Genomic DNA, 10778 nt, shown 5'->3' on the forward strand with positions numbered 1-10778 from the left:
TTTTCAACAGTTCAGTAAGCTGCACAAATTTTTCATCAAGACTTTCTTCCAGATCAGAATATTCTGTCAACTTACATGTTTCTGATATCACAAGTTGGTTTCTTCATTATTTTTCTTCCTTCATGTTACGTCTTGCACTTCCAGAAGCATAATGACGTCCAATATCTCTGGCTCTATTGCTCATTACTATCTGTAATGGAAAAAAAATAATGAAGTGTGCATTTAAAAAGAAATAGTTTATTTTACAAAAGCTAAGTAGCGGTATCAACAAAGACTAGTGAACAATAACAAATTTATGTGACTGCTGTGGCTATGAGCATGTGTGGATCATGTGCACTCAACAACCAACTAGGAATAGTGTTCTGAAAATTATCTGCTTAGTCGCTATTGAAACCCATTTCAATTGGGAAATACAGGTTGAAACTCACAGTCTAATCTGATCTTGTATGTTCCTGAGCTGGTTCAATCTACCTAAAGTCAGGAAAAAAACTGAGGAATCATGAACTGGGTCACATAAAACTGTTGAGTCGCACGTCCTTCGTCGCAGGCTTACCACAGCAGTGCACCCTCCAGTGGCATAATAACACACACTGTAGTGGCTTGGGAGTGTGGGAGATAACACGAAGGTCACCACGACACGGCAAGGAGCCAACACACACTTGCACACGCATACCATGCAGCATGCAGCTCCCAATCAACATGAAAACAACAGCATTGCAAGATTGTCATGAGAATACGGTCAGATGCCAATTTCACCAGACTGCAGCTTGCAAGCATTTTAGTGCGGGGCCCTCGAAAACGCAGGCCCCATAGCATATGCTACTTCTGCTGCTAGGTTAATCCAGCACTGCTAACAAGGGAAGTTAAAAACCAACATAAAAGCAAAGGAGAGGGGATATAATAGAGCAAAAATTAGTGAGAAGTTAGAGGATTGGGAAGCTTTTAAACACCAACAGAGGGCAACTAAAAAAATCACTAAGAAAGTGAAAATGGAATATGAAACTAGGCTAACAAACAACATTAAAGAGGATACCAAAAGCTTCTTCAGATACATAAAGTGTAAAAGAAAGTCAAGAGTGGATATCAGACCACTAGAAAACTATACTGAAAAGGTAGTAATGGGGTCATCGAAATGGCATACGAACTGAATAAGTATTTTGTGTCAGTCTTCACTGTGGAAGACACGAGCAGTATAATGGAAGTTCCAGGTGTCAATGGTCATGAAGTGTGTGAAGTTATCATAACTAGGGAGAAGGTTCTTGGGAATCTGTAAGGTCTGACAGTAGATATGTCACCTGGACCAGATGGAATACACCCCGGGGTTCTGAAAGAGGTGGCTGAGGAGATTGTGGAGGCATTAGTAATGACCTTTTAAGAATCACTAGATTCTGAAATGGTTCCCAGAAGACAAGGGAATTGCAAATGTCACTTCACTCTTCAAAAAGAGAGAGAAGCAGCAGAAAGGAAATTATAGGCCAATTAGCCTGACCTCAGAGGATGGGAAGATGTTGGAGTCCAATGTCAAGGATGTGGTTTCGGAGTACTTGGAAGCACATAATAAAATAGGCTGTAGTCAGCATGGTTTCCTCAAGGAAAAATCTTCCCTAACAAATCTGTTGGAATTCTTTGAAGAAATATCAAGCAGATAGACAATGAAGAATTGGTTGATGTGTACTTGAATTTTCAAAAGGCAAGGTGCCAAAGATGAGGCTGCTTAACAAGCTGCAAGCTCGCGGTATTACGGGAAAGATCTCAGCATGGATAAAGTAGTGGCCGATTGGCTGGAGGCAAAGTGTGAGAATGAAGGGAACCTTCTTCTGGTTGGCTGCCAGTGACTAGTGGTGTTTCAGAGGGGTCTGAGTTGGGATCGATTCCTTTTATATTGGATGTCAATGATTTGGAAGATGGAATTGCTGGCTTTGTTGCAAAGTTTGCAGACAATACAAAGATAGGTGGAGGAGCAGGTAGTTTTGAGGAAATAGAGAAGCTACAGAAGAACTTAGGCAGGATTAGGAAAATGAGCAAAGAAGTGGCAGATGGAATATAGTGTTGGTAAGTGTATGATCATGCACTTGGGTAGAAGAAATGAAAGCGTTGACTATTTTCCAAAAGGAGAGAAAATACAAAAACCTGAGGCACCAGGGATTTGGGAGTCCTTGTGCGGGATTCCTTAAAGGTTAATTTTGCAGGTTGAGTCTGTGATGAGGAAGGCAAATGCAATGTTAGCATTCATTTCAAGAGAACTCGAATGTAAAAGCAAGTATGTAACATTGAGACTTTCTAAACCACTGGCGAGGCCTCACTTGGAATATTGTGTGTAGTTTTGGGCTGCTTATCTTAGAAAGTATGTGCTGAAACTGGAGACAGTTCAAAGGAGGTTCATAAAAGTTATTACCAGATTAAAAGGCTTATCAAATGAAGAGCGTTTGATGGTTCTGGGCCTGCATTCACTGGAATTCAAAGAATATGGGGTGACCTAATAGTAACCTATTAAATGGTGAAAGGCCTTAATAGAGAGGATGTTTTCTATGCTGAGAGAGTATAAGACCAGAGGACACAGCCTCCGAATAGAGGGGCATCCTTTTGGAACAGAGATGAAGAGGACTTTCTTTAGTCAGAGCGTAGTGAGTCTGTGGAAGTTGTTGCCACAGGCAGCTGTGGAGGTCAAGTCTTTATGGATATTTAAGGCAGAGGTTGATAGATTATTGATTGGTCAGGGCATAAAGCGATACAGAGAGAAGGCTGGAGAATGGGTCTGAGAAGAAAAATGGATCAGCCATGATGAAATGGCAGAGCAGACCCAATGTGCCAAATGGCCTGATTCTGCTCCTATATCTTATAGTCTAAGACCATGAAATTGCGATTCACTTTATAAAATGGTTATTGCAATTGAATAGAGGCAAGCTAAATCTCAAAAGCCTCAAATTGATGTTGGTCTGTTTTCTTACACAGAGCAGAATACAGATATGAAATAATCATAATTGCAATAAACTCAGATATTTAAATTTTTAATTTTTTTGGAATACAATGCCAAAGTAAACCTAACTGTATTCTCATCTTTCTGAAAAATCAAAATACATTTCCTAAATAGGGTTCATTTTTGTTTTTTTCATTATGTTTCAGGAAGTCTTTAGCTGATTTAAGACAAATGGGGAAAAGCAATCATTACTGTTCTTCAGAAAACAGATGGTATATAGCAAATTGAAAAATGAATGGATGCAAGAATAAATTACCATTTTAACACAGGAAATAAGATGATGATGGTGAATGATATTTAATAAATTAAACAACATAAATTGTTCTTGCCAGGACATTGAAGCAAAAAAGTTGATTCTTCTACTCTGATAATCTCCAAGGAGATGCTGCTTTTGATATTCAATATTTTCTAGTTGTATCAAAATGAATGGAAAATTTAACTGGGTTTCATTGTGCCATAGATACACTTCCAAGGAGCAGGCATAACTATCTGCTTTTGTAATTTTTTTTCCTATATACCCAAAAAAAAATTGAAGAGATTCTTGATATCTATTCATCTTGACATAACTTACAGGTTGAAAATACTTTTATTTGTTTACATTAAAGAGCTTTCATTCCACATTCCACTTGCTCTGTTCTTCAGTGTAGATCTTCAAACTGGTTTAAATGGAATACTTTTGGAGTCATATGAACTGTATTATCATTTTGTGCAATGGAGCAGCTCCCTTAGTGCAGGGATCATTGTGAACTTCAGCCTCATGCTTGTCATAATCCATTCCCTTCTTTCTTAGCTTGACTCTATAACAATGCATCAAAAATCATTGAGGATGGTGCTTGCATATGATATAACAGCATGCGAAAGCTGTGTACCACTATTATAATGCAGCAACCTGCAAAGAAGAAGAGGTACTCCATAAATTGTAAGTCGTCACAGTTCTGTATTAATTTCAGGGAATCTTTAACTCGCTGTGAATTTAATGTGATTGCACCATTTCCTTTTTAATTGCCCGATAAACTCCTCACAGAAATCAAAGTTACGTAACTAATTAGATTAGCACTTCTTTAGCAATGTGATAATTGCAGTGATCGCCAGTCAAGCTCTTCTTTGCATAGAAGGGAACTGATTTGAAGTGTGGAGATGCATTCTTTGAAATTTCTATTGTTCATTGGAGATCCTAAAACTGCTTGTTTAAATTTTGTTTAAGTTCTTTTCCTCTTCCTTCAGTCTGACATGTTCTTTATTTTGAATTCACACACTCGAATTCTCCTTCTCAAAACCCTTCTGTTTCTCCTCAATCCTAATATTTAATTTGTTCAGGAGATATGTGTTGGGAAGTTTATTTGCACTGCATGACTTTAATTTCAATGAAAAAGTTGCAAAGGGAAATTGTGAACTTAGAGCGACCTACAGTGAGTCCATAGAGTTTGCAATCTTCATTATCAGTCCAGTTACATCTATTGCAGAGTGAGACTTGGGCGTGAGCAGAGATATACAATTTATACCACCCAGGTCTATTTCCAGAGCTTTGGACTGTGCTTAGTTGGTTCATGAGTAACATTGAACAGCTGTGCAAGATCTGCCCTCACAACACCTGCCAGGTTCCTTTCAGCATTGTTTAAAACAAACTGATAGGGCAAAAGACTTTTCTTGCCTTGACTGATGTCCTCTCTATGCAACCACAAACAAGAGAAAATCTGCAGATGCTGGAAGTCCAAGCAACACACACAAAATGCTGGAGGAACTCAGCAGGCCAGGCAGCAACTACGGAAAGGAGTACAGTCGACGTTTCGGGCCAAAACCCTTTGGCAGGACTCTTCTTGGTTTCAGCCCGAAATGTCAACTGTACTCTTTTCCATAGATGCTGCCTGGCCTGCTGAGGTCCTCCAGCATTTTGTGTGTGTTGCTCCCTATGCAACCAGTCTGTCATGCCCACTAAATCCCTTCCCAAACAGATGCACCTATAAAAACTTGTTCATTCTCCTCACCAAACACCAGGCCAGCCCAATGAATGTCCTAGAAGTCCCAAGCCTCTCTTCTCTGTCCCTTCTGCATATGTATAGAACCTAGAGATAATTGATTACATGATGCCCAGTACTGAATATTATAGTATTGAGAATTAGCACATGAAGTTGGTTGGCTAGTCCTTTTATGGCTCCATTCATTCAGTCATAAAGAAGAGATATTGGAAATCCAAGCAACAGACACAAAATGCTAAAGGAAGTTAGCAGGCCAGGCAGCATCGATGGAAATGAGTAAACAGTTGAGACCCTCAGCTCAAAACATCAACTGTTTACTCTTTTCCATAGATGTTGCCTGACCTGCTGATTCCCTCCAGCGTTTTGTGTGACTAGATTTCATTCAGTGTTTTAAGAGACATATTTTTTCCCTTGTTCCTCAATGCGCTGTTATCAGTTTAGACTTCCATAAATTTTGTGGCAAAGTATTGTAAGATTTTTCAATATCTAGCTTGAAAATAGTTACCAAGGAAACTTTTATCATATTTGTCTTACTTATCTCTCCTTATCGGTTTCATTTTTCACTCTCACTCCCCCTTTTATTTTACTTACAAGATTGAAATCTAAATTAAATGAGCTACTTCATACTTCATTGTTTAAACTCTGTACTTGCATAATTCAGTCTTATTGTAGTTCTGGAGATGTCCATTTTATTGAATTTGTTCCATGTTACACACTTCATAAAGATCAATTTTATTTATTGTTTAGGGACACTGATTGGACAGTGATGCTATTAAGTTGATCTTCAATGATTCAGCTAATGTTCATGTATTCAATTCATAGATATTGCCCAGCATATTGTGGCAAAAAGAACCTCCATTTCTTAAAAATATCATCAATTGCCATCAAGCTTGTACTGACTAATTTATTAATGTTCATTCTTCCGTATGGAGTATAGATGTATATTTGCAGACATTGCTTCTGAAGTCCAGCAGAAACTCCTTTTGAAACCTTCAGGGAGGTTTAGCAGAAGAAAGTATTGTCTGTTCTGAATTCAAGAACTCCTGAAAACATCTAACTCCTAGACATGGGGACTTGGATGAATAAAGTATAATTTTAAAAGGAGGTGAAAGAGAGCCTTAACTATCAGTGGTATGTGGTGAGCAGTCTTTGTATGCACACCTCAGTGACGAGCAAAACAACACAGATAAACATGTCACTCAGGAAGCCATAACAGGGAAGCTCCACATGTTATACCCACAACGGAAGCAATAGAACAGGGCTTCAAGTGGAAATGAATCTTTTCCTGATGGAAAAGGGGAACATTGGGAACATTTGCATTAAGGAGCTTCTCTTCTTTGAGGATGGAAGCAGACAGTAGGAGAGCACAGATATATCAACAGTGCAAACTTCTGCAGGCCAACCGCACTGCATCCGCACTGGACTTCGAAGTGAGTGGTCCCAGGTTCGAATCTGACCAGCTCCTCGCACGCTTTCCTTTGGTGCTGGGTTGAGCATCGAGCTAGCAACTCGACCTCATAAAAACAGCCAAAAACATGCTAAAGAAATGGCAGAGTTGCTGCCCAGTGTGCCACAAGCCGCAGAACGGAACAACAACAACAACAAACTTCTGGAGGTGCATACGGACTCTCTTGGGCAGCTCCAAGCTGAAGTCAGGGTAACCACTATAGGAGCATCAGATAACACCTCATAGTACACCCACAATCTTCCAATATGATTATTACTGCTACAATATAATAAAGAACATATGCATTTGCATTGCACAACAACATTTCTGGACTGATATATTTCCCTATAGTTTTCTGGCATACTTTCACTATATTGATCTAAGCATATTTTATATATTTGTTTATGATCAAACATCTCAGGGAAACGTTGGAAAAAGATTCTGTTACCAGCAAACCGACGTTAATGAGAAAGTAAGGGAGATCTCCAACCAAGCACCTTGGCTTGATCACCCTTTTGGAAGGGAAAGGAGGTGTTAGCCTTTCTGACAGCTCTTCACTGTCCTAACAGAGCCATGCCAGTTTGCTACACCCTTCAAAGTAAAAGGAATATTGCTTACTGGTTTTCCTTTAAATGACAGGCCCTCCATAAGGTCCATGTCTTCCACAGAATCATAAGATATAGGATCAGAGTTAAGCTATTTGGCCCATTGAGCCTACTGCACCATTTTATCATGGCTAGTTTATTATCTCTCACATCCCCATTCTCCTGCCTTCTCCCCATAACATTTGAAGCCCTGATTAATCAAGAAGCTATGAACCTCTCCTTAAATATACCCAATCACTTGGCCCGCACAGCTAAAGTGGCAATGAATTCCACAGGTTCACCACTCTTGGGCAAAATAAAAAATTCCTCAACTCTATTCTAAATGGACATCCCTCAATTCTGAGGCTGTGTCCTTTAAACTCACCCACTATAGGAAACATCTGCTCTGCATCTATTCTATGTAGGCCTTTCAATATTAAATTGGTTTCCATGGGATCCCCCTCATTCTTCTAAACAGGCCCAGAACCCTCAAAAGCTCCTCATACATGTGCTATGTGTATACCTGATTAAAAAAAACCCAGTGGGTAATGTGGGTGGTTCACCCGGAACCCAGAAATTATATTGGTAAGCTGGTCACATGTGCCCAGTGTGGAGCTAAATAAAATGTTCTAGCATTTACACACACTGTAAATGTGAACAAACATAACAATATGTTAACCCTTTCATTCCTGGGATCATTTTGTGAATCCCTTCTGGACCCTCTCCAATGCCAGCACATCATTTCTTAGCTGCTCATATTACTCCAAGTGCGGTCTTATAAAGCCTCACCATTACATCTTTGTGTTTGTATCTAATCCTCTCAACATGAATATTAACATTGCATGTTGTGTCCTTACTCAACCTAAAAGTTAACCTTTGGGGAATTCTGCACCAGGACTGCCAAGTCCCTTTGCACCTCTGATTTTTGCATTTTCACCCCATTTAGAAAATAGTCCATGATTTTATTCCTTCTGCAAAAGTACATGAAAACCAATCAGACTTCGGCCTATTTTATGTACCTCCAAGAACCCTGAAAACTTATCTTTACTAATAGGCTCCAGCTTCCCAAACACCTTCTCCTTGGCAAGGAAAATGAAACTCAAAGTTTGAGGTGCCTAACTCTGAGCTGGTTGCCATGGTTTTAGGGGAAGCCATTACTAATCCTCTCCGTTATTGACTCACTGAAATTTGCTTATAGAGGAAATCGCTCAGTTCAGGATACAGTTAACTTGTGCCTTCAGTACAGTCTTCAACATTTGGATGTCCCCAATACCCATGTTTGTGGGTTTTAGTTCCACCTTCAACACTATTGATCCAGAATTGCTCCACAGCAAGCTAACCTAGCTAGCTGTACGCTACAATATCTGTCAGTGGGTTACAAACTTCCTGACAGGAAGGAAGCAGTATGGAAGTGTGCAGAAATCCATTAAAATTCTGGAGCTTGTGGATGACACAACTGTAGTTGACCTCATCTCTAATTATGATGTGACCTGCTATCAGTGGAAGGTAGTCCATCTTGCAGCAAAGTGTGCTTGTAACAAGACAGTAGAATAGAAATAAGGATTTACTTCCACCAACAATCCCCTACTTTCCCCCCCCCCCCCGCCCTTAGAAATTAGTGGTCAAGTTATGTCTGTAGTTAAGACATTCAAATTCCTAGGGACTACAATTACTAATACATTGAAATGGGACAAGCACTTTACAGTCATTACTAGGAAAGCCCAGCAGAGGTTGTTCTTCCTACACCAGCTTAGGAAACATAATGTCTCTGGGTGTAGCCTAATGAATTTTTACTCAGCCATCATTGAGCGTGATATGACCACCTCTATCATCTCTTCCCTCTCCAAGTCCAGGTTGCACTGTGTGGTCCACTCAGCAGAGAAAATCAGCCACCGACATTAAAAGACCTGTTCATCACCAGAACAAAGAGAAAAGAGCTGAAAAAATTGCTGCTGACTTCACCCACTCTAGCAATCACCTGTTCAACAAATTGCCATCCAGAAGTCACTTTAAGTCCACCATCATCATGACTACAAATCATCTCCGAAGCTTCTTTCCTGTAGCTACCCACCTTCACACAGGTGTAATACCCTAACTGCCCCCCTGCAAAACATCTGTGTATTAGTCTTTCCTGCTCTCCTTGTTCTGTTGATAATTATTTATTCTGTTCATAAGTTTGATTGTTGACATTTGTGCATGTGACAGTTCTGTTAACTGTTGATTGCTCATGGCTGTCTGCACTATGGTCTTGTAAATCGTTAGTTGCTATTACATACTGTGGAGAGCATTCTGACAGGCTGCATCACTGACTGGTATGGGGGGGGGGCGCTACTGCACAGGACTGACAAAAGCTGCAGAGGGTTGTAAATTGAGTCTGCTCCATCTTGGGTACTAGTCTGCAAAGCACCCAGGATATCTTCAAGGAGCGGTGTCTCAGAAAGGCAGCGTCCATTATTAAGGACCTCCAGCACCCAGTGCATGCCCTTTTCTCACTGTTACCATCAGGTAGGAGGTACAGAAGCCTGAAGGCACACACTCAGCAATTCAGGAACAGCTTCTTTTCCTCTGCCATCCAATTCCTAAGTGGACATTGAACCTGTGAACACTACCTCACTTTTTTAATATATATTATTTCTATTTTTGCAAGATTTTGAGTCTATTCAATATACGTATACTATAATTGATGTACTTATTTATTGTTTTCTTCTTCTTCCTCTATATTACGTATTACATTGAATTGCTGCTGCTAAGATAACAAATTTCACAACACATGCTGTTGATAATAAACCTAATTCTGATTCTGTTGTCTGGTATGGTATTGTCCTGTGTTTTATGTTTGACACCAAACCATAATCAGTTTTGGTATGTTTCACATACTGGCAATAAAGTGATTCTGATTTTGATTCTGCGCACCGCCCCCCCCCCCCCCCAATACTCTCACATTTCTGGCATTCTGCTGGTGTCTTCCACAGTGAACACTAATGCAAAACACTTATTAAGTTCATTCACCAGCTCTTCAGTGTTGTTTACCAGCAGTCCGATATCCACTTTTATCTCTCTTTTACTCTTTATCTATCTGTAAAAAACTTACTGTATCATCTTATATACTATTGGCTAGCTTCCCTTCATATTTCTTCTTTTCTTTCTTTCGGACTTTTTAGTTGTCTTCTGTTGGTTTCTAAAAGCTTCCCAATCCTCTACCTTCCCATTATGTTTTAATAGAACATAGAACATAGAATAGTACAGCACATTACAGGCCCTTCAGCCCACAATGTTGTGCTGACCTTCAAACCCCCCCCCATATAGCCCCCATATAACCCCCCAACTTAAATTCCTCCATATACCTGTCTTTTGCTCTATTTTGCTCTATTACATGCCATCTCTTTTGCTTTTATTCTGACTTTGACTTCCCTTGTCAGTCATGATTGCTTCATCCTCCCTTTAGAGTACTCCTTCATCTTTGGTATGTATCTTTCCTGTGCCTTCCAAATTTCCCCCAGTAACACCAGCCATGCTGTTCTGCCATCATCCCTGCTAGTGACTCCTTCAAATCAATTTTGGCCAGCTCCTCTCTCATGCCTCTGTAATTCCCTTTACTCCACTATAATACTGATAACTTCAATTTTACCTTCTACTTTCAAACTGCAGGGTGAACCTAATCAAATATGGGCTCAACCAGAAGCTGATTGAACAAGCCACATCAAAGGCAATCAACAAATTCCCTCCCTTGGAATCTAGCACCAACATAATTATCCCAATCTGCCTCCATTATGAAAACTCCCACGATTATAGTA

The sequence above is a fragment of the Hypanus sabinus genome, chromosome 15 (assembly GCF_030144855.1).
Source record: "Hypanus sabinus isolate sHypSab1 chromosome 15, sHypSab1.hap1, whole genome shotgun sequence".
Lineage (NCBI taxonomy): Eukaryota > Metazoa > Chordata > Chondrichthyes > Myliobatiformes > Dasyatidae > Hypanus > Hypanus sabinus.